Source organism: Muntiacus reevesi, chromosome 3 (genome assembly GCF_963930625.1).
Source record: "Muntiacus reevesi chromosome 3, mMunRee1.1, whole genome shotgun sequence".
In the NCBI taxonomy this organism is placed as follows: Eukaryota; Metazoa; Chordata; class Mammalia; order Artiodactyla; family Cervidae; genus Muntiacus; species Muntiacus reevesi.
Window position 1 is genome coordinate 30749409 of NC_089251.1, and position 25200 is coordinate 30774608.

Below are 25200 nucleotides of genomic sequence, written 5' to 3' on the forward strand. Positions count from 1 at the left end.
GGTCCCATCACTTCATGGCAAATAGATGGGGAAACAGTGACAGACTAGTTCTTTGAGCTCCAAAATCACTGCAGATGATGACTGCAGCCATGAAATTAAAAGACACTTACTCCTTGGAAGGAAAGTTATGACCAATCTAGACAGCATAATTAAAAAGCAGAGACATTACTTTGCCCACAAAGGTCCATCTAGTCAAGGCTATGGTTTTTCTGGTAGTCATGTATGGATGTGAGAGTTGTCATGTATGGATGTGTAAAGAAAGCTGAGTGCTGAAGAATTGATTTTTTGAGCTGTGGTGTTTTAGAAGACTCTTGAGAGTCCCTTGGACAGCAAGGAGATCCAACCAGTCCATCCTAAAGGAAATCAGTCCTGTACATTCGTTGGAAAGACTGATGCTGAAGCTGAAACTCCCAATACTTTGGCCACCTGGTTGCAAGAACCAACTCATTTGAAAAGACCCTGGTGCTGGGAAAGATTGAAGGTGGGATGAGAAGGGGACAACAGAAGATGAGATGCATCACCAACTCAGTGGACATGAGTTTGAATAAGCTCTGGAAGTTGGTGACGGACAGAGAGGCCTGGCGTGCTGCAGTCCATGGGGTCACAGAGAGTCGGACACGACTGAGTGACTGAACTGAACTGAACTTATGGTAATTCTATTTTTAGTTCTTTAGTAGTAGTAGTGAAAGTCACTCAGTCGTGTCTGACTCTTGCGACCCCAGGGACTGTAGCCAACCAGGCTCCTCTGTCCATGGGATTCTCCAAGCAAGAATACTGGAGTGGGTTGCCATTTCCTTCTCCAGGGGATCTTCCCAACCCAGGAATTGAACCCAAGTCTGCTGCATTGCAGGCAGATTCTTTACCAACTGAGCTATGAGGGAAGCCCTTTTAGTGCTTTAGAGAACCTCTATACTCTTCTCCATAGATGCTACACCAGTTTATATTTTCAGCAATAGTGTAGGAAGTTTCCCTTGTCTCCACACCCTCTCCAGCATTTGTTATTTGTAGATGTTTTGATGATGGCCATTCTGACTGGTGTGAGGTGATACCTCACTGTAGCTTTAATTTGCGTTTCTCTAATAATTAGCAGTATTGAGCATCTTTTCTTGTGCCTGTTGATCAGATGCATAAATATTTTTTGTTTAATCTTTCAGAATTTTTTTAATGATGCTATATAGAAATCTAACTTTTTTCTTCTAAATTAGGTAATTCATTTGGGTAGCATTTATTGAATGTTTCTTTGGTTACCCACTGTTTGAAGTCTACCTTTATCATATAAAAAATTCCCATATATTTATATATGTATTTGTCTGTATAATGTTCATTTGATCTTATTCTGTATTGCTATGTGTTTATCATACTCTTTTAATGTTATATTATTTAAAGTAACTTTTAAGTTTTCTCTTCCTAGACTTTTAAAAATGTTTGTCTTGATTTGAGCAGAAACTAGTATCTCTTTATTATCTATACTTCTGCACCTTAGTGGAATCTTCTGTCTCTGTACTCTTGGGGACTTTCCTTATGTTCTCTGGCTCCCAGGAGTCTTTCCCTGGCTTTCTCACTAGAACGCAGAGTTTTCTTCCTCTCGGTCGTGGTGGCCACCCGCACCCCCCCAGCCCGGCACGCTTCAGTGTTGCACAGTCACACCCCCCGGAGCCCTCCTCGGTTGAAGGAATAAGGGGGTAAAAAGGAGAAATGAGGCTGCCTTCCCCAACCGCAGTACTCTTCATGCCACCCTGGCTCCTTTTTCTAGTTTCTCAGGAGATTGGAGCCAGTTTTCTCTTAGGCCCTTGGGTTTCCTACCTCACTTGTACAGCTTTATGACTTGTACTGACTTCAGAGCAGGTGAGCAGAGAAAAAAAAGAAAAGGAGCTGGGAACTCCCCATCCCAAACATTTACACTTCCCAGCTTGCAGAAGCCCCTTTTATTCCAGTGAGAAAGAGGGGGTTTCTTTTACAGTTGTTGCTGTGTGCACCTGCTGTGTAATTCTGGGACTCGACCCACCCTCATGTCAAAGTGGTAAACAAGAAAGGATTTTTAAAATAGCATGAACTCACTGCCAGATTGATTGTTCTTCACGTTTTGACTTCCCTCCCCAGTTTGCCTGCCATTGTTTATTTTTCAGAGTTCTCAGGTAGCTGCTTTTAGGATTCTCTCCAGAGTTTTTTACTAATTGTAATCAGCGGGAGAGTTATAATGGGCTTTTACTCCATCTTGGCCTTCACTGAAAGTCAAGATATTTCATTTTGAAAATAATTTTTATTTTCTAAACTTTCTTTCTTTTTCCTTGGTTACTACATTTTATGACAGTTTTCTTATTTTATGGATATATTGTCCTGAATCTCTCTGAAGATACCAGTTAAAGAACATTTTATTTCTTTTTGTTGCCTTGCTTTCTTTTTTATGGGTCTTTGTGCCTTTGCTTTTTCACCTTAGTGCCTCTTTTAGTTTTTATTAAGTAGCTGATGATTCTTGGCTTGCTCTTGTTCAGTTGCTCAGTCGTGTCTGACTCTTTGCGACACCAAGGACTGCAGGACACCAGGTTTCCTTGTCCGTCACTGTCTCCCAGGGTTTGCTCAAACTCATCTCCATTGAGTTGATGATGTCATCCAACCATCCTATCCTCTGTCACCCACTTCTCCTGCCGTCAGTCTTTCCCAGCATCAGGGTCTTTTCTAGTGAGTCTGCTCTTCACATCAGGTGGCCAAAGTATTGGAGCTTCAGCTTCAGCATCAGTCCTTCCAGTGAATATTCAGGGTTGATTTCCTTTGCGGTTGACCGGTTAGGTCTCCCTGCAGTCCAGGGTACTCTCAAGAGTCTTCACCAGCACCACAGTTTGAAAGCATCAGTTCTTGGCTATTCTTCTTTATAGTATTTTTAAATGAAGGTCTAAACAAGTGTTTGTCCAACTTCCGTACTTGTAACGGTCACTTGGGGACCAAGTTTAAATGCAGATTCCTAGCCTTATTCTCGAAACATCTGATTCAGTATGTCTGGGTGGAGCATTTAAACAGTTTAGATAATTCTGATGCTGGTAACATCTTAGTAACTGGTGTAATTCTATAAAAGTCAGTTTTCCTCTCCAGAAAATTGTATTCTCCACTGAATATTATCACTGACCACATGACTCTGCCAGTTGATTTCCCACTTGCTGTGGTAAATGGGATGTAGAGTTCCTTTTTTCTTTTTTCTGCAATTGCAAAGACAAGGCTAACAAACTTCTGCTGTAAGTGAAAGTGAAAGTCGCTCAGTCATGTCCGACTCTTTACAACCCCATGGCCTATACAGTCCATGGAGTTCTCCAGGTCAGAATACTGGAGTGGGTAGCCTTTCCCTTCTCCAGGGCATCTTCCTAACCCAGGGATTGAACCCAGGTCTCCCACATTGCAGGAAAATTGTTTACCAGCTGAGCCACAAGGGAAGCCAAGAATACTGGAGTGGGTAGCCTATCCCTTCTCCAGGGGATCTTCCCAACCCAGGAATTGAACCAGGGTCTCCTGTGGATTCTTTGTAGGTGGATTCTTTACCAACTGAGCTATGAGGGAAGCCTCTGCTATAAGGAAGGGATTTATCTACAGGGAGAGTTCTGATTAGTTCTGCGTTGTCTCCCTCCATCACAGTCTATTGAGATTGTCCCTAACCTGCTGTTATCTCCAACTCAAAGTTCATACTATAAGTCCTCTGACAAAGACTTTAGACTCACAGTAAATGCTGTGGTCAGCATTTACCATTTATCATCAGAGTTTTTATTGGTTATCTTTGGTGATTTTTCACTTAGTTATTCTGTGGCTTGACATGAGGTGTTTGAGGAGAAGTGGATACTCAGTCTGCCATCTTGAACTGGAAATCCATTGTTACTTTTAAAGTGATGTTGATTTCTAGTATGCCAAGAAGTGTTTCTTTTGAATTCTTACATAAAACAAACATCATAAAGTCGGTAGCAGGATCATAACTTATTCCTACTGACTCGGGTATATGAAGAAAATATAGCTTCTCTGTTTTTCTAAAAGTCCTGTCTTCCTTTTGATGAACCCTGGGTACTGGGTAACTGGAGGAAGAGTGCCAGTGTTATTCCAAGCTGGTAAACTAAGTCGTATCTAGTAATTTGAATTGATCTCTTTGGATATTTCAGTCTCTGTTTGAATACTAGTCAATCAGGTATCATTTCTTTTCTCTCGCTTTCCCACAATGAAATCTGGGTTTATGGATGCTTGTGTGACCTTGTAGTCATGGTAGGGTACCAGAACCATCAAGTCCATGTGCTGTTTTCTCTGGTTTACTGGTCTCTCCTTTAAGGTAACTGGTCAGGCTATTTCCTGGAATTGTGACTACTGTGGTGCTACCAGCACTGTCCTAGAGTATTCTTCAGATGTCTGAAGCTGAAGTTTACAACTAATGTTACTCTAGATCTGTTCTCTTGGTTCCCAGGATCTATTGCCATTTGCCCAGGTGTCATGGATAACTGGAGAAGGCAATGGCACCCCACTCCAGTACTCTTGCCTGGAAAATCCCATGGACGGAGGAGCCTGGTAGGCTGTGGTCCATGGGGTTGCTAAGAGTCGGACACGACTGTGCGACTTCACTTTCACTTTTCACTTTCATGCATTAGAGAAGGAAATGGCAACCCACTCCAGTGTTCTTGCCTGGAGAATCCCAGGGACGGGGGAGCCTGGTGGACTGCCGTTTATGGGGTCACACAGAGTCGGATACGACTGAAGTGACTTAGCAGCAGCAGCAGCATGGATAACCTGAGGTCTGGTTTGGGATTCCCATCGACTCACTAGCCAGGTGGTCTCTTTTCCAGGCCTCCGTTGTAGAGCCGCTTTGCCCCTGTTACAGGGACCTCTTTCGGCAAACTTAAAATCAGCATCTTAAGTTACCTTTCTGCACTAGTTTAGAGCACTTAAGAATTTCCCAGAGCCTTTTATGGGACATAGGAGAAAAAGGAGACCCAGAGCAGGTCTCACACCCTTCCTCTGTCAGATCCGGCTTCTGTGCATGTGCTCTGGTGTGGCGTTCTTCAGCTTGTCCTGGGTGTGTATGTGCTCAGTAGCTCAGTTGTGTTCGACTCTTTGGCCCCTTCCCCCGGCCCCCTTGGACTATAGCCTTCATTCTCTTCTGACTGCGGAATTTCCCAGGCAAGAATACTGGAGAGGGTTGCAATTTCCTTCTCCAGGGGATCTTCCCAACCCAGGGATCAAGCTCTCTTGTGTCTCCTGCATGTGCTGACAGGTTGTTTACCACTAGTGCCCCCTGGGGAGCCCAGGGTGTGTATGAGGGGAGATAATGGCTTGGTGGGGGTGGGCAGTGGGGGTACACAAGATGTTTCTGGAAGGCTGTGACTTTGCACTTTCTCAATAAGAAGCAGAGCAGAAACCATTCTAACTCCCAGATTTCCTCAATCTTTCAGACATTCTTTTTCTTTTGCAGCGTCAACATGGACTGGGTAAAGGAAGTCCTGGTCTGATCACTTGCTTCTCCTGTCTCAGTCTTTTAATGTCTTTATCCCACAGTCCTTTGGCCAGAATCAGGATTTTTTTTTTTTTTTTTTTTTTTTTTTTTGACTGTGCTGAATCTTCATTGCTGTGAAGGCTTTCTCTAGTTGCCTTGAGTCGGGGGCTATTCTCTAGCTGCAGTGCACAGGCTTCTCATTGCAGTGGTTCTCGTCTTGGGGCGCACAGACCCTAGGGCATGCGGGCTTTAGTAGTTCTGACACGTGGGCTCAGTAGTTTCAGCTCTGGGGCTCAAGAGCACAGGCTCAATAGTTGTGGCCCATGGACTTAGTTACTCTGCAGCATGTGAGGTCTTCCTGGGATCGAACCTATGTCTCCTCCATTGGCAGGTAGATTCTACACTGAGCCACCAGGGAAGCCCCAGAATCAGGAATTTGAGGCTTTAATTTGCAGTCTCTCGGTTTTATCCTCCTTCTACCCTAGGTAGTAGGCATTACGTTCTAGCTATCATGAGCAAAAGAGATATCTGCTCTCCAAAGTGAAAGAAACTGCACTCTGAGTCTTTCAAGCTTGGTCAGAAAACATTAGTGTAAAAAAAATATATTCCTTTGGGAAAACCAGACTTTCAAGACTTACCTTGCTACAAAATCCTTTCTTTAACTCAAAAGGCAAATGTTAAATATTATTTTTTTATGTATCTAAACTTCTCCAAGGAAGTGGTTGCTACTTGTAGAACAGTAGAAAAGTTAGTAGAAGGAAATGCAAATGGGAGAAAATATAACTGTTTTCCTAATCATTAAGGTATATCTACCCTCATTACTCTTCTTTTTAAAAATTTCCTTGTTTTTCCTTATACATTTACTCTTACCCTTTTATTCTGGTATATGATTATATTTCTAAAACATACTAAAACATACTTTAGTTTTTATTTGATTTATATTAAGCCTGTAATTTTTGGATCAGTTTGTATCTTTATAATAGTTTTCCCAAACAGGAAAATAATCTGTCTGTATTTTTTCCTATCTTTAAAAAACATTTATCAGTAAGGTTTTGTAAAAATTTGAAACATGATTTTAAAATATAGAGCTAATATTCTTTTTTACATGATTTTTTTTCTTTCTGTTTTTGTGTGTGTGTAAGAAAGCAAAATCCAGTTTGCAGCTCGGTTGCTTCTGCTTTGTGGCTCTTTCCTGTGTGTTCCCATGGTACTTTGTTTATTTGTTTTTTCTAAAATTCCTCATATTTGTATTTACTTGGGTGGATCAGGTCAAGGGCAGGGACTCAGGTAGTGCTTATCTTTATTTGCCTTAGTGCCTAACAAATTCCTGCTCCTAAGAGACTTGGGGAAATTAGCACTTCCTATACTCCTTCCCTGATTTATTTTTCTCCATAATATTTACTGTATTCTAACAGACTACATTATTTACTTGTTTTATTTATCAGCTCTCTCCTCTCACTAAATTGTAAGTGCCACCATGGCAGGGATTTTTAACTGTTTTGCCTACTACTGTATTTCTAACACCTAGAAGAGTACCTGGAACAGAGGTGACCAGTGATTATTTGTGGAATGATTAACTAATGAATTGTTCATATTTAGATACTTGCCTAAATTATACCGTATGATCCATAAAATATGATAGGTATAACTACTGATATGGAAAAAATTTATGTAATCATAAAACTGTGGAGTTCAAAAGCTAGGAAAACCTTAGTATCATCTAATTCTGTCTCATTTTGGGAAATGACCAAAAGGTGAAATGACTTGATTTAAGCCCAGGGTCAGTTATTTGTAGAGATGGAACAAGAGGTGAGAACTCTTGAGTAAAATTTAATAGTTTATATTGATATTTGGATATGTGGTAGGAAAGATGTGTGATTATGGGTAAGAAAAGGGAATCAGAAATTAGGTATATGTAGGCAAGTGACCCGATCTCCCAGGCATCAGCTTCTTCCTCTGCACAACAAGAATAATTCTACCTTTCTTATAGATCATTCTGAAACATGTATGAGACAAAGCATATTAACTTAAGAATGCACACTGCCTGGCACTTGGTGAAGGCTCAGTGAAGGTGGCTCCCATTATTACTATTTGGAATATTTTTCTTGATATCCCAGTAAATACCATTTAGGTTTTATTTTTTCCTTCATAGCACATTAACAGAATTTACAATTGTGTATTTAATGTCTCTTTTCTCTGTTAGATTGTAAGTTTCATAAAGGCATCTTTATTGTGATGTATCCAGTTGTCTTATACAGTGCCTGAAACATGATAGACACTGTATATGTATGAATTAATTAACTTGAGAAGGTTGCTAAGAAGTTTGAAAAGAGAAACATTTGATGGAAAACCTTTTGACTAACAGAGGTTAAGAAGAATGAGTTGGGCAGCTTTATATTAAAGCTATAGGGACCTTCTTAGTCTCAAATCACATACTTCTAAGGAAGCTTATGCTTTTAATTTGTTTTTCCCAAGTAAACTGCTCTGCTGGAAAGCAAATTCACTGACTTCCTGGCAAGGATATTAGTTGAGTTTATAAGATACTGTTCATTGTAAAGGACTGAATTAGCTTTTGGGGACCACTCTTGGATAAGATAAATTGATCCACTGAGGACTCGGTCTGTGGGGCTAAGCGATTAAGCACCTCAGTAACAGTCTTGAGGCCGTTGTCCAGCCATCAGTCTATCTATCTCTTGTTACTTTACCTAGCTTCATTTGATGAAAATCAGGAAAACTGTTTTTCTCCTCAAATTGCTATCCCCTCCTACTTTTTTTGTACTGTTTTGAAGCAGTAACCATGGTTACTAGTAAGCTCCTTGGAGCTTTGAAAACATTAGTCAGTTTCACAGCTGGAGGTAGAGTGATCTAGATAAAAGCAAAAGAAAAAAGCTGACTGTGGTTTTTTCCTTCTGTTGGAACTGAGTTCTTTCAATGGGGAGCACTTCACATAAAGTGAAATGTTCTTTATTCCCACCAGAGTAGACCATATTTTCATTTAAATTAACAATAGGCTAGCACCTGGCTCCTTTTTAGAGTCAGGAAAGGGAGGTAATGCTACCACTCACCTGCCCTCCACCTAAATCTCCTCCCTCTCTACCCTCTTCTCTCCTCTATTTCTTTACACCTCCCCAGGGCCAGTAGTGAGTGAAGTAATACTGACATTTGAGGCCCAGATGGGTAAGGTTATGAAGTTGCAGCTTTGGATTTAACAGGGTGGGTAAGGGGAGGAGTGAAGGAGTACCAATATCTTGGTACATTGGTGAAGTGAAAGTCTCTCAGTTGTGTCCGACTTTTTGCCACCCCATGGACTACACAGTCCATGGAATTCTCTGGGCCAGAATACTGGAGTGGGTAGCCTTTCCCTTCTCCAGGGGATCTTCCCAACCCAGAGATAAAACCCAGGTCTCCTGCACTGCGGAGCGGATTCTTTACCAGCTCACCCACAAGGAAAGCTCAAGAATATTGAAGTGGGTAGTCTATCCCTTCTCCAGTGGTATAGGAGTACCAGGAGCATATTTGTCAGGACCAAGGTCCACCTCTTGTGAGAGGGCCAGAATACGTGATTTCTAGAAGTAAATTTTGAGGGATGGTGGTGTTGAGAAGAGAAAGGAAATCTATATTTATTAAGCATCTAGTGTGTACATCTGAAGCTTCCCAGGTGGTGCAGTAGTAAAGAATCCACTTGCCAGTGCTGGAGACCCAAGAGACATGGGTTCAGTCCCTGAACTGGGAAGATCCCCTGGAGTAGGAACTGAACTGAGGAAATGGCAACCAATTCCAGTATTCTTACCTGGCAGTCTCATGGAAGAGGAGCCTGGCAGGCTACAGTCCATGGGATTGCAAAGAGTCAAACACAACTGAGTTACACATACACACGAAGTATCTGCATTAGTAGTTTCTACTGTATTATGCTGTTTCTTACTCTAGACTGTGAAAGGACTCTGAAAAATTTAGAATAACTGATTTATACCATCTTGTTTCTTTGTGTGATCTAGACCAGGAGTTGGCAGACTACAGTCTGTGGGCCAGATCCTGCCTACAGTCTGTTTTCAGTAAAGTTTTATTAGAACATAGCTACCATGCCCATTCAGTTTTGTGTAGTCTGTGATTGCTTCTGCATGTTGAAGGCAGAATTGAGTACAGAATCCTGTACAGAGACTGGATAGCCTGTAAAACCTGATGTATTTGCTGTCTGGCCTTTTACAGAAAAATCTGCTAACCCCTGATCGAGATGAACTGAATCAGTTCTTGGACCAGGTATGGGAAGGGTTATATTGAGAGGAAACACACTCATAGGCTGCACTCCTGTGGACATTAGAATAGTGGCATCTTGAAGGGACGATGCTGAAGATTTGGATAAAAGTGGTGGGCTCTCTGGCCATTTTCAGTCATAAGCCCAAACCTAACTTGTGAGAGGAAACATTAAATGTGATCTTTGTATTTTGTTTTTGACATTTCTTTGCCATCTTCTGTTCCTACACACACAGCCGTGTCTGTAGTCTCAAATGGACTTAACTCTAATTCTGTTTCCTACACTTCCATAAATGTAAACTTAACATATTTTAATTGGAAATGAACTTGGAGATCATCTGCTCCAATATCCTTATTTTACAGACTCCAGAAACCGAGTTCCCAAGAAGTTTTCCTGTATCTGATGTCACAAAAGCAGGTTAGTTGCAAATCCTGGGAATAAAGCTCTGATTTTTTGACTAATTTCCTGCTGTCTTGCATAGAGGCATTTACATATGAAGACTACCCTCACCCATATATCTGCAGCTCTAAGAAATCTTTTTAGAAATCTAAAGAAACAACCAAAGAGGAGAGAAGTGCTAAATCTAGATTCTAATTTAACTTTGCTACTGGTTATCATTTTTAGTAAGTGTACCAATTTTTGATAAACAGAAGACTCTAGAAGATAAGTTAGGCTTGTAAGGATGACTATAAATTAAGTTCCAGATATTTGTTGGGAAATATGCAAGTTATTCGAGTAAACACAGTTAATTCCTCAGTAATTTGTAAGTAAAACATTGTAGAAGCAAGAATCCCTGTTGCTATAAGTGGAGTATGTAATTGAGTTTAAATATTTTTCTTTTGTGAATTGTACAAACTGTAATTTATAATAAAACAGTTTAATTTATGACTTCATGATCTAATGAAAAAATCTTCCTTAAGAAAATTAAATACTGTTTAACTAAAAATACAAAAAAGGAATATGCCAGAAATTGTAGCCATTTTACTTTTATATTCCTGATAGGGATATTGCCATAACAACTGGGGCAGAGTCATTACGTATTTTCCTTAAATTCAGTACTAGAAAGGCCTCTCCCTTTATTGCATCAGAAAATAATAATAGAATTTCTCCTTGCTAGTTCCCCAGGGACCCATTTTAGACAGGAGAAATCCTAACAGCAGCATGCACACACACACAAAACTCTACATTGGAACCTCTGCTGTCAGAGCAGATATTAGTATCCTTTTGGCTTATTCTGAAGATGATTTGTAAAACCTTAACACCAGTATTAGATGCATGTATTTAATTAATCTCTACAGAATTGTATAATTGTTTCTTTTTTCCCTCTGTGTGCTAAGTCAGGCCCCTCTACTTTCTTTCTTTTTACATTGGAAAAGTTAATTTTTTTTCTTAGCAATGTAAAATAATGAGCAAATTTAAGTTGCAGCTTAATAGACTTAACCTATTTTAATTCTAAATTAGGATGTGATGAAACCATTAAGCTCAAAATACTTGATTGCTATTTAATCTTTCAGAAATTTAAGCCATTGTGAAGGCCTATCTCCAAATGGATTGTCCAAATAAAAAATCAAAAGGAACAACTATGTTTAAATTTGGAATTCCTAAGTAAATATTTTTATTATAGTTGGTTCATTAGAATTGAGATTGAGATATAATCATAATGGTTTTGGGTGTCAGTTAATCTGGAACTCTTCACTTACTAGCATAGCTTAATTATCTAAGCTAGTAGTTTTCAGTCCTTCAAAACCAGGTTTCTCTTGATAGTCATAGAAGTAGTTGATTCCTCTTTGCTATTACTTGAAATTTAAAGTAAATTTCATTTGTTTAAAAAAAAACCAAAAGATTTAGGTACAAAGTGCTTTTTTCCCCCTCCAAGCTTATTAACATGTCCCCAGTTTATTGAATTCTGTATAAATTTACACAACAGAAATTTATAACGTGTTCCTTGGACCACTTCAGAGGGTCATTAAACTTTCTGATACTATATACAAAGTTTTGTCCTTGTGAAAATTATTTTGAGGTAAAGTGTCTGTCTTTTTATTGAAGTCTCAAAGCTATCTATCACCCAAAGTCAAAAAGCATTTTTTATTAAGGCTTCTAGAAGCTTCTTGCCTTCCAAAGGAATAGTGAAGGTAAATTTGCTTTGCTTTCTGTAGAATCTTGGCGATTTTTCATAGGTGAGGAAATGGAAGCTCCTAGAAGTTAAGTGGCTTACTCAAAGATATTGTAGTTAAATCCTTGTTTAATTAACGTGGGTTCCCCTAGGGCTCTTGTTACATCCTGATAGATTTCTTAGGGCTTTTTTTAACCTTCCAGCCTATGCAGAAAGGTTATTGAACTTTCATCTTGGCAGCAAGATATTTGAATACCAACCTTTTATAGGTGCAATATGAGCTCTCTCACAATTTGCTCCGGTTGTTTCATGAAACATTAGCATAAACTACTCTTTATGTAGTTTCTTAGAGGAGCTATATACAGAGGGCCCCTAAAGTCCCAAAGGAAAATCTCTGAGTCTTCATTAAAAAACCAGTGTTCGTATGAAAATATAGGAGCAAGATCGTGAGACGTCAGACCAAGAAATCTCAGGCCTGTGAACATTTTGTTCATTCATTTAACAGATGTTTATTATGTGCTCACTGTGGGAATATAGGTTTAACTAGTTGATAAAGAATACTTGTGATAAAATATGAGATTGTGTTCATTTAATGATACCACCAGTTTAATTAATGTTGGAAGATGCTTTCCTTTCTAATTACTAACTCAAAGAAAAAAATATTGTACAATAACATTGGCAGCCATTTTATATAATGGTCACTAGAACACCAATCTGATAGAGTTGTGAAATATAAATTCTCAGACTACTGGTAATTAAGGAGATCTCCTTGTTTAAATATAAGACCAACGCAGGGGGAGAAAAAAGATTTTGTTTCGTTTACCATTTTACACTGTCTGATAAAGATTTAGCTATTATTCTTAAGTTAATTTTTTTAATGTTTAAATTTAGTGGTCATATTTTACATTGTGAACATAGATCCTGAATTTTTATATTACTTGGTAATATATTGTAGCATAGCTGTAAGTGTGGGAAAAAGTGTATGGCAAGTGTGCGGCAAATTCATTGGAAGTATCCTTAAATGAACTTAAATTTCAGTCACTCTTCATGTATACTTAAGGTGCTTTCAAAATAAGGATTTTATGATTTAATATGCATTTCAAAGATTGAAAGACTAATCCCATTTTACAATGTTTATTTTACATAGTATGCTTGAGATTTATGAACTGTGAGATTTGTGTGTCTTTCCAATTCGAGTTAATCAGTTTGGCCTTTTAAACTGGAGATCAAGATTCTTCAACATTCTAAATCTTACTCTTTTAAGATTCGTTAGCCAGTTCTTACAAAGTAATCACTCCAAAGGAATAGTAACAATGTAGTATTTATATTGTGCTTGTTTTCACATTCTGTTCTTTTAAAATGTTTTTACTTTATTTCCGTATTTTTAAGGTATATAATTGGTTTCCAAGGGTGACTCTATGATGAATGATATTTTCATTAATAGGCAGTTAAGATTCAGTTGATGCAGGAACTTCAGTTAATATATGAGTCCCTTTCCTGTGCTCCCATGAATAGTATCTTGAGCTCATAACCTTATAATATTTGTTACATTATTTTAATTATTTGTTTCTTCAACTAGACTGCCCCAATTTCCAAGTCCTTGAGGAGAGGAAGCTAGATCAACTTTGTATCTTCAGAATGTATGATAGCAAGCAGCAGACAGTATATGTTTTTAAATGAATAAATTGATTGAGGAACTACCCATGTTACAGAGGGTCATTTGCTTTATTCAGAGTCTCCTGATTTAAATGTTAATGTCATGGAAAAAAACCCACACAAACAAACCCTTCACAGCGACATCTAGACTGGTGTTTGTATATCTGGACACTGTGGCTTAGCCAAGTTGACACGTAAAATTAACCATATAGGTACCACGTAAGTAATTAATTTTAGTGGGGGAAAAAGATTCCTTAGTATTTTCATAAATTAGCTATAAAAATTGAAATTAATGTAAGAAATATCAAGTTAAAATTAAAAAGAAACATCCATGATTGTGGCTAGGAATATATTTGTATAATAGAATTTTTATGTCAGTGCAGCATGGGAAAACAAAGCATATGAACAAGTATAACATAATACATAATAGAAAATTTTCAAGAAACAATGATCAGAATGGGGTTGAAGGCAAGTATTCTTAAAGAATAGAAATTTTGATCAAATTTTGAAGAAAGTGTATGGCTATGCATATATATAGAGTTGGAGGATAATCCCAGTAAGTAGAATATTAAAGCCTTATGAGAAGCTGAGAGAAGAAAAGATGGGGGCAAACCAAAGGGGAGCCTTGAATATACATTTTATATTTTTTAGCTGGGCAATTACAAAAAACTGTGAGGAATAATTAGGAGGAAAGTAAGTAAATAAAAAACATTTCTTAAGGTACTGTTCTGTGTGTATAACGGACTAAAGTTGTTTATAAGCCCATGTACATTATGTGAGAACCTTGGCAAAGATTTGTATATAGAGAATCCCCAGATCTCTTAGCAACTGATGAGAGAATTGACAGAACTTTGTGATTTAATGTTGGAGACACATTTAAGAGAGATACACTAATTTTGTCTGAATTGGCAGTCTGGTGCCATGAGAATAATGTTGTTAATTTTGACAGTGATGTGGAAATACAGAAAGTGGACAGGTAGAATATGATGAATGATATGTAGATAAGTCTCAAGGGGTATTCAATAGGATAAAAGTTACAATATACTGTACTATAATATTCTAATATTTTACTCTGAGGCATAAAATATAGTACTTTCTTATTAAGGAATTTTATTCTACTTGGTGAAATCAGCATACTTTTATTATAAACTTTATAGTGTGAAGTTTAATATTTGAAGATATCAGACATGAAATTACTGGTTAATCATCTCTAACCATCACATATGTATAGTTAGTATGTATTGTAACAAAGACAATGAAAACTGTAGAGTTTCAAAGTGAGAGGGTATTTAAGACTATTGTCTGGGAAGAATTTATGGCAGGTATCAGATTTAAGCTCTTACATATAAGATTTGAAATGCTTTACATAGTGGGGGTAATAGGGCAAATGGAAAACCCCACAAGTTGGAGGCTTAGTGATGACTGAAAGGTACTACATATTTTAAATAAGACTTTGTTAATTTGGATATCTTGTAACTTACACACAGCTTTTATCTGCTTATTATATATGGTTAATCATTTGTATATGACCTGCAACTGTAGCATCATCAGTTGTATAATTTACCTTTTTTCCCCTCTCAATTCCCATTCTCTACTTTAATCTGTCAGTGTCAAAAATTAATGAAAATACTGGTCACTTCTTGAGGTAGCATTGAGATTATCTGTTATTTCCTTTTGGTCATTCTTTATTTTGTCATTACACTGTATGTGCCTTTGTTTTCATGAGTTTGATTTGCCCCTAGTCCCAAGTGGCATTAATTGGGATATTTCTTGGTCCAGAGCCAAATATTCCTACTGTTGTCATTGTGCTTGAGCCTATCTTCTCTTGCTTTCTTTCCAGATAGGAGCTTCTTTAAATGATGGTATTTCTTCTTGTGCCTGCTTCTTAAGCCCCATCTAATTTCTCTTCTCCAAACCTCATTGCCTCTTACTGTTATTACTCCCACAGTAAATCTCTTCTTTGGATTGCATTTATTGCAGTTTTTATGATATGCATAGAATTTGAATTACTGAAATAAGACTGTTTTCCATTACCTCAGTTAATATTGGGTATCTCAGTTTTCATCTAGTCAGATGACTTTTCTTTACAAGTAGTCAGTATTTTCAAGGTTTCAGTATAAGTTATCATCTTGCAGTACAAAAATGATACCTGATATTGTTAAGGTTTGTCACAAAGTTAGTCAGAGATAGAATATTTAAAATATGCAGTATACATGGAAAATTTTCCATAAATCTGTAGCATCAATATTTTTAAAAAATAATACTGTTGATTTATAATCAGACAATGAAGCTACACTTTAAGCAATGCTGGGAGAAAAGGATTTAATAGCTTCTTAACATCCTAATCCCACTTCTTGCCCTGACAGAATTCTTTGGAATTCCTCTGGATATCATTCTGTGGAAAACAACTCCTCCTTTCTCCTACTTTTACTCAGGAGCGCAGAATACAAGTATTTCTTCCTTTGCATGTACTTTAATCTTGCTTAGAGCTATTATGTCTTCCCCGCTTAATTGTTCATTGTTACTACTTCTATAGTTTCAAAAAATAACCACTATGATCACAATTCAGGAAGGGCATTGAGTCTTCCATGCGGCCGTCAGTTAGAATTTACTGAATGGTCATATGATTGGGGAAGTAATTGGATGGTTAACTGCTAAAAGTTTTAAAATAAACTCTGAATTCTTCACTATGTTTATGTGATGACCAGCAGTTTCTTGAATAGTTCTCTAGGTAATCAAGACAATGTATTTTGGTTAATAAATAAGGAAAGAAATAGGGTTATTTGAATATTTGAAAACATTGAAATTATTCTCCATAAAATACTGTTCTGTAATCTCCTTAATCCATTTAATAAAAATTTATTGTCTTCCATTAGAAAGTAGACATAAAATATTGTTATATGGACCAAACAGTGGTATAAATACCAGCCTAAGAAATAAAATTTTACCAATATAGTGGAAACTCCCAGTGTAAATAAACCTTTCTCAGCACATCCCTCATTTTGTCACCTTCTAAATGTAAACACTATACTGAATTTTGTGACTGTTATTTTTTAATTTAAAATACATTTTACATATATATCTATACTTAAGTAATATACTCTATTGGGGCTTCCCAGGTGGCACTAGGGGTAAAGAACCCATCTGCCAGTGCAGGAGACATAAGGGAGGCAGGTTCGATCCTTGGATTGGGAAGATACTCTGAAGGAGGGCATGGTAACCTACTCCAGTATTCTTGCCTGGAGAATCCTATGGACAGAGGAACCTGACAGGCTATAGTTCACAGGGTTGCAAAATGTTGAACATGACTGAAGTGACAACACACACACACACATACTCTATTTATTTATTTTTGAACAGTATAAAAGCAGTGTATTTTATGTGTTCTTCTTAAGATCTACTTTTAAGATTCATTTGCATTGCTCTGTAGCACATTTATTTTCATAGCTAGTTATGAATATGTGATGAATTGTTTTATCCTTGTTTTTGTTTTTACTATTATGAACAATACTTTAGTGAGTTTCTTACAGTGTCTAGTGGTATATACATGTACAGGCATTTCCATCTAGGAATAGAATTGCTAGATCATAGAGTATATATGTGCACATTCAGTTTTAGTGCTAAATTGTTTTCCAGCTTGGTTTGTTGCACAGGGTGGCTAGATGTACACTAAAAATTTCCTCTTCTTCCTAGGCACAGAGTTAGGTTGTATTTTCCACCTCCCTTGCATTAGGAATGTCCACTTAAATGAGTTCTAGTCTCTAGAATGTGAGTAGAAGTAATGTATGCCACCTTCAGGCTTAGTCCTCAAAATTATGCCATATGTGATATGGCAAAGTTTCTCCTTTCCCATTTTCTGGCCAAGTTTTCTTTCATACTAATTCTTTAACCTCCCGTTATATATACTATGCTAGAAAGATTAAGTATTCCTGTACAAGTGGAATACAGATGGTGATTAGTGAATGTCCTTGACTTGTTTCTGTTTTTAAAGTGTATGCTTCATATATTTCACAGTTATCTACAGTATTTTCTGTGTTCTCTCGATATCCTTTATAAAGTGTTTCTTAAAAATCTTAATGATTTTTCTAAAAATTTTATCAGAAATGTTGAATTTAGGTGTTTTACCCGTAACTTTTGGAATCATCACTTGGCTTTTCTCATTTGATATGTTAATTTTGTGAATAATATTTATTAATTATTTATGAATAATATTTATAATAATATTTATTATATCTTTGGAATATTCCTATTCCATACTTCTGTTTCTAGCATAAACTCATATTGATAAATCTTCCATTCATTTGTTAATAAAAGTTTTCTTTCACTATCTATGTTTTTTTGGATTCTTAGTTTGAATGTATTCATAGTAAGGGTATAATGGCTGTAACTAAGGGTCTGGTAAGGATGTAACGACTGTTTCTGAGTTCATAGTGTCCTTCGATCCAAGGAATACCTGTTAGCTACATTTATTGAGTAGTTAGGTCAAAAAACTTAATAAGTTTGTATGTGCTAGCAACTTAGCAGCTGTTTGAAAAATAATACACATGAATTCAAAGAAGAAGTAATATTTTAATTTTATTCTTAAATAACCGCAGTTGCTTACTGATAGGACGTGTGCATCTGAGAGTACTGCATAACTTCTCACATCTTGAGCTTAGCTTGGGCACTGTGACCCTCATTTCTTGTTTCATGTTGATTTCCACATGGTGCTTGCTGTTTATCACAGCACCTACCATAAACTCAGATTCACAATAAAAAGAGGTCATCAGAAGGAATGCAGTGTGATTTACTGTTGCAACTGAAACAATATGTGATATCTGACAGATGTGTGTTCGCTGTTACCCTCAAAGGGCTTGTGATTGTTTTGTCAGGTTCAAAATAATTCTTGAAATTGGACATTATGGTCTCTCTGCTCTCAACTTCTGGTTTTCCTCTTATCTTTATTCATTTTCTTTCTTTCTTTTCTTTCTTTTTCTTTTTTGTTACTTGATCTTCTGGCTGTAACTGCCTCCTTCTTTAAATATGGGAATGTTTCCAGAGTAATCCATTCTCTTCTCTTAATACTTTTTCTTGGTCCTCTCATCTATTCTATTATTATCAATATGTCATTGATCCTGAAGATCTTTACATCCCACTACTTTGGAAGTCAGCTAGACAGATCTACTTGGATATCATATTCATAATAATGTGTACATAACTGAAAATTCATTAGCTTCTCTCTCAGACGTCTGTTATCTCCTGTAAACTCAGTCTTGGCTAAATGTCTTTAATATACTCCTAGACTCCCATTATAGGACACTTGGTGTTTGTAGGACTTATTTAGAGAATATAATCCTGAATGAAAGTAAAGTTTTAGCCTGAGAGATGCCTCATCATAGCATTGTTTTTAATAGCAAAAAGTTGGAACTAATCTAAAGTCCCACCCTCTGCTTAAAAACTCACACACATACACACACACACACAAGAATATTTTACAGACAGTGTAGAAGAATATTTAATAACATGAGAAGTTGTGTGTATAAAAATGTAGTGGACTTCCGTGTTAGTCCAGTGGTTAAGAATCTGCCTGCCAACACAGGGTGCACAGGTTTGATTCCTGCTCAGGGAAGATTCCACATGCCATGGGGCAACTAAGCCTATGTGCCTCAACTACTGAAGTCTGTAAGTCCTTGCTCTGCAACAAGAGATGCCATCACAATGAGAAATCTGAGGACCACAACTAGAGAGCAGCCCCTGCTGCTGCCACTAGAGAAAGCCTGCATGCAGTAACCAAGATCCAGCACGGCCAAAAATAAATAAAATTAATAATAAAGAAAATTATGTCAGTTTAGTGAATAAAGATGCTCTTAATATGTGCACTGATCATTAAAAACAAAACTATAAAGAATTACATGTGTAGTCTATATTTGTACAAGACTATATATACAAATGTTTGCATTAATTCTAGATGAAACAGTTGTGGGTGGTTTTTATTTTATTCTTTTTATTTACTTATATTTTCTGGACTTGTACAGAAAACATAAATTATTTTCATAATTCGTACATGCTGACAATTGGGGCTCTCTTTTTCACCTCCTCCTCTTGTTGATTTAGTCCAATGTCTCATTCAACCCCACTGTTGCTGCATTGGTTCAACTGCTCAATGTATCAGAACTAGTCTATCACAATAGCCCCATTCACTCTGTTGCTCAGCTGCCAGAACTGTCTTCCTGGACACCTTAGTTGGTTGGGTTCTTCCTTTGCTTAACCTTTCCAGTTTAGGTAACTAAATGTTACATCTCCAAACCCATCAGTAGTAGAGTGAGTTTTGAATGTTTTCCCGTGTTATTGTCTGAAGGCCTTCAGCCTACTGGAATTTGACCAACTCCAAGATGGCATATAACATTTTCTTTTAACCCTAACCAAGTCACTTCTGACCAGAGAGCAGATATCATGCCAGATTGGGGTTGGAGGAAGAGAGAGAGAAAGGGAAACAGTGGGAGGGAAAGTAAAAATTGAACTCAGGTGTTTGCAGATCTTTGCTCTTTGCTCACCCCTTACGTTCTGCCTCTGCAACCTGTCGCACTTTGTCCTTCTTGGTGGACTTTTGTTTGTTTGTTTTCTATTGGAGGGACAATTTACTGGTTTTCTTGAGTATTTAGTCAGTAAGAACAAATAGCCAAATAAAGAAAATCCATCCATTTTAGTGCCAATTATTATATCAGCAAATCCTATTAGGAGTATTTATTGAAGCATGTCATGCTAATAGTCCCAGAGTGTAATTATACTTGCAGATTTTTCTGGCTTTCAGGCAGTCTCTAACATGTTCCAGATGGTTAAATAGGAAAGAGTAGACATTTTGTACTGTCTTTTCAATTATGATTAGAAATTTGATGTTACTTACTACTTACATTGCATTATTGCTTTTGTTAGATCTAAACATGAGAGGAATTTTAACAAAATGTGGTTTTTTTAAAAAAACTCTTCTACTGTGGTCAACAGTTAACAGGACCTTTCATAGATTCTTTTCCCTCATTAAATTGTTTAATTACTTTAAGCATCATTAAAATGAGATAATTACATTATAAGTAGTCATTTCTTTTTGAATGTAATCCTTAATTTATTCTTGGAAAGCATTCACTTGGGTTTGTTTTAGACTTAAAATTACATGGTGAACTTTCTTGAAAGAATTTACATGAGACCAAAATAGAATTATTTTCCAAACTTTCAAAGGTCCTTTGACATTTTTTCACAAACTAATATGACCCTGGATTCGGAGTCATTTGTGACATATACTTTAAATTTTGCCAATAATGATAGTGATGATTTTCATTCGTCTGTTCATACTCTCTTGTCTGCCATTAATGTACTATCTAGCTTCTCTCATTTGAAAGGCAGTTTACCAAAGATTAGGCATATAGCCTTTGATTTTGGAATAGAAATATTGATGGATCATAGGGATCCAGACCCATAATCCTTGACTTCATTATGGCCTTACATTAACCAGTTTGCTAACTAGTTAGATGACCTGAAGAAATATGTTGTTTTTTTAATAAGAAATAGATTATTCTGTCATTCAGTTTAACTGCCTATGTGTTTTCATAATATAATTGTTGTGTGGTGGGGGAACAAATTGTTCTTCCTTAGACTACCATTCCCTGTCTTTGGAGCTCTTTTCAAGAGTTCTTGCAAAGTAGAAAACAAGTAAGAAACATAAAAAATGTAATGCCAACATTATTTTTTTGGTGATGAATAAAACCAAGCCATTCCTAAAGATTTTATTGGAGTGAAAGGGGTAGTTTATTCTCTATCATCCAGAGAGACTTAACTTCCCCTCAGTTGTTTTTAAATATCTTTGTTCCTTCTCAGACTTTCCTGTTTATCATTAAGTTACTACATCTTCATCTCTTCTTGAACTTCTCTCTCCCAAACGCTTCCATTTTAGTAGAGTTGCTCTTTAGGAAAGAACTAAACTGTTGTAGTTTAGGTGTTACATTTCATTTTTAGCTCTTTGAATATGGACTCTCTCCAAACCCTGGTGTTTTCTCTTGCAGTATGACCGAAACAGAGAGGTTGCAAATTATGTTGCAGATTGATGCCACAGAAATAGGCATTCTCCAATTAGTAGAGACTAATCTAACAGTTTTACTACTTTCATCTTTCTTGCCTCCCTGTGTTCTCACCACCAAACCTTTGCCTAATCCCTTATGTTAATAATCTAGTTTGTCCCCCTTATGCCATTCATACTCCTCTTGAATTTGTTTAGAAAGATTTGTAATGTCCTTTGATCAGTTTAATGATTCTCATTCTCTTTGAGCTTTCAACTTCACTGCCATTCTTGAATTAGAACAGATTCATTAATTCCACAAATTAAACTTCTAAAATGTTGTATACCTACTCTGTGCCAGTTTAAAAATGTATACCTGGTGTTTTACAGTCTAGTGAGGAAGGTAAATGGTGTACATAATTACACGAACAAATATGTAAAAAATGTATTTTTTTAAATTCTTTGAAGAAAAAGTTGAAACTGTCATGGAGGGCTGATTTTGATTACTGGGGTAAGATAAATTGAATTGGAGTTAAAGCTTGAACAATGCATAAGGAATTGAGCAGGTGAAGAAAACAGGAGGGATTATTCACAGCAGAGATTGTATTGTAGTAAAGGCTGTGGAATGGGGAAAAAAGACTGGGGAATGAATAGGAAGTGAAGGACAGATAAGTGTGGCTCTAGTGTAGCGTGCTATGTGTTATGAGTTTTGGGTTTTGTCATATATGAGATAAAACTTCATGGAGAGTCTAAGCAGGAATAGGGTGTCAGATTTGTATGTCTGTTGCTTAATGATTTAGTTTTGAAATAGACTAGATGGAGCTTGATGAGTAACGTACATAGGGTATGAGAGTGAAAAAGATTTCAAGGATGAAAAATGAGATTCTGGTAGCAATTTTTTTGAAAATAGCGTGTATCGAAAACATGTACTTATAAGAATTATTAGTATTAAAATCCACTGGTTTAGGCTTTTCAGTATTTATCTCTTTAATGTGAGTATAAAAGTAGATGTAAAAGTTGTTAATATTTTAGATTTAGTAGTTGATATGCAGACTGTTTAAATGCACAGTTTTGGTTTTAAGGTGTTTTCGGCCTTTTTTAAGGGGAGCAAGTAATCAAAATTAACATATGTTAAGATATGATCCCTGGGGAGAAGGAAATGGCAAGCCACTCCAGTATTATTGCCTAGATATCATGGACAGAAGAGCCTGGTGGGCCACAGTCCATGGGATCACAGAAAGAGTTGAACAAGACTTAACGACTAAACAACAGCAACATTGAATGTTTAGTCTCCGAACAACTATTGAGCAGGTACAGATGTCGTCCCGGTTTCTGTAGTTGAGGAAACTGATGCGTGGAGAGGTCAAGTTCTCAAAGCTGGTGACAGTGGAGTGGGCACCAGAGCCCATACGTGATGATGCTTCACTGTTACTGTACGTTTCCAAGGCAAACCATTCAACATCACGGTAATCCAGGTCTATGCCCCAGCCAGTAATACTGAAGAAGTTGAAGTTGAACAGTTCAATGAAGACCTACAAGACCTTTTAGAACTAACACCCAAAAAAGATGCCCTTTTCTTTATATAGGGGACTGGAATGCAAAAGTAGGAAGTCAAGAAATACCTGGAGTAACAGGCAAATTTGGCCTTGGAGTACAGAATGAAGCAGGGCAAAGGCTAATAGAGTTTTGCCAAGAGAACACACTGGTCATAGCAAACACCCTTTTCCAACAACACAAGAGAAGACTCTACACATAGACATCACCAGATAATCAACACCAAAATCAGATTGATTATCTTCTTTGCAGCCAAAGATGGAGAAGCTCTGTACAGTCAGCAAAAACAGGACAGGGAGCTGACTGTGGCTCAGATCATGAACTCCTTATTGGCCAAATTCAGACTTAAATTGACCAAAGTAGGGAAAACCACTCGACCATCCAGGTATGACCTAAATCAAATCTATTACGATTATAAATTGGAAGTGAGAAATAGATTTAAGGGATTAGATCTGATAGAGTGCCTGATGAACTATGGACGGAGGTTTGTGACACTGTACAGGAGACAGGGAGCAAGCCCGTCCCCAAAAAAAGAAATGCGAAAAAGCGAAATGGTTGTCTGAGGAGGCCTTACAAAAAGCTGAGAAAAGAAGAGAAGCAAAAAGGAAAGATATGCCCATTTGAATGCAGAGTTCCAAAGAATAGCAAGGAGAGATGAGACTTCCTCAGTGATCAGTGCAAAGGAATAGAGGAAAACAGTTGAATGGGAAAGCCTAGAGATCTCGTCTAGAAAATTAGAGATACCAAGGCAACATTTCATGCAAAAATGGGCTCAATAAAGGACGGAAATGGTATGGGCCTAACAGAAGCAGAAGATATTAGGGAGAGGTGGCAAGAATACACAGAAGAACTGTACAAAAAAGATCTTCATGATCCAGATAATCACGATGGTGTGATCACTCACCTAGAGCCAGACATCCTGAAATGTGAAGTCAAATGGACTTTAGGAAGCATCACAAAAACAAAGCTAGTGGAGGTGATGGAATTCCAGTTGAGCTATTTCAAATCCTGAAAGATGATGCTGTGAAAGTGCTGCACTCAATATGTCAGCAAATTTGGAAAACTCAGCAGTGGCCATAGGACTTGAAAAGGTCAGTTTTCATTCCAGTCCATAAGAAAAGGAATGCCAAAGAATGCTCAAACTACCCCACAGTTGCTCTCAACTCACATGCTAGTAAATTAGTAATGCACAAAATTCTTTAAGGCAGGCTTCAGCAATATGTGAACTGAGAATTTCCAGATGTTCAAGCTGGATTTACAAAAGGCAGAGGAACCAGAGATCAAATTGCCAACATCCGCTGGATCATCGAAAAAGCAAGAGAGTTCCAGAAAAACATCTATTTCTGCTTTATTGACTATGCCAAAGCCTTTGATTGTGTGGATCAAAATAAACTGTAGAAAATTCTTAAAGAGATGGGAATACCAGACCACCTGACCTGCCTCTTGAGAAATCTGTATGCAGGTCAGGAAGCAACCGTTAGAACCGGACATGGAACATCAGACTGGTTCCAAATAGGAAAAAGGAGTACGTCAAGGCTATATATTGTCACCCTGCTTATTTAACTTCTGTGCAGAGTACATTATGAGAAACGCTGGGCTGGAGGAAGCAGAAGCTGGAATCAAGATTGCCGGGAAAATGACAATGACACCAGATGACACCACCCTTATGGCAGAAAGTGAAGAAGAACTAAAGAGCCTCTTGATGAAAGTGAAAGAGGAGAGTGAAAAAAGTTGGCTTAAAGCTCAACATTCAGAAAACTAAGATCATGGCATCTGCTCCCATCACTTCATGGCAAGTAGATGGGGAAACAGTGGCAGACTTTATTTTTTGGGGGGCTCCTAAATCACTGCAGATGGTGACTTCAGCCATGAAATTAAAAGACTTACTCCTTGGAAGGAAAGTTATGACCAATCTAGACAGCATATTAAAATATAGAGATATTACTTTGCCGACAAAGGTCTGGCTAGTCAAAGCTATAGTGTTTCCAGTAGTCATGTATGGATGTGAGAGTTGTACTATAAAGAAAGCTGAGCGCAGAAGAATTGATGCTTTTGAACTGTGGTGTTGGAGAAGACTCTGGAGAGTACCATGGACTGCAAGAAGATCCAACCCATCCATCCTAAAGGAAATCAGTCCTGAGTGTTCA

General features: G+C 37.4%; 1 protein-coding gene across 7 annotated transcripts in view; it reads left to right on the forward strand.

Annotated features, from left to right (window-relative positions):
* NCOA1 (nuclear receptor coactivator 1) overlaps positions 1 to 25200 on the forward strand; it is a 204355-nt gene that overhangs the window by 71576 nt on the left and 107579 nt on the right. For 5 of the 7 annotated variants that reach the window (XM_065928668.1, XM_065928672.1, XM_065928669.1 and 2 more), the window contains exon 3: positions 10067 to 10121. The exons of the other annotated variants lie outside the window; for them this stretch is intronic. The gene's annotated coding sequence lies outside the window, so the exon portion shown is untranslated. The remainder of the gene's footprint in view (positions 1 to 10066; positions 10122 to 25200) is intronic. 7 annotated transcript variants of the gene reach the window in all.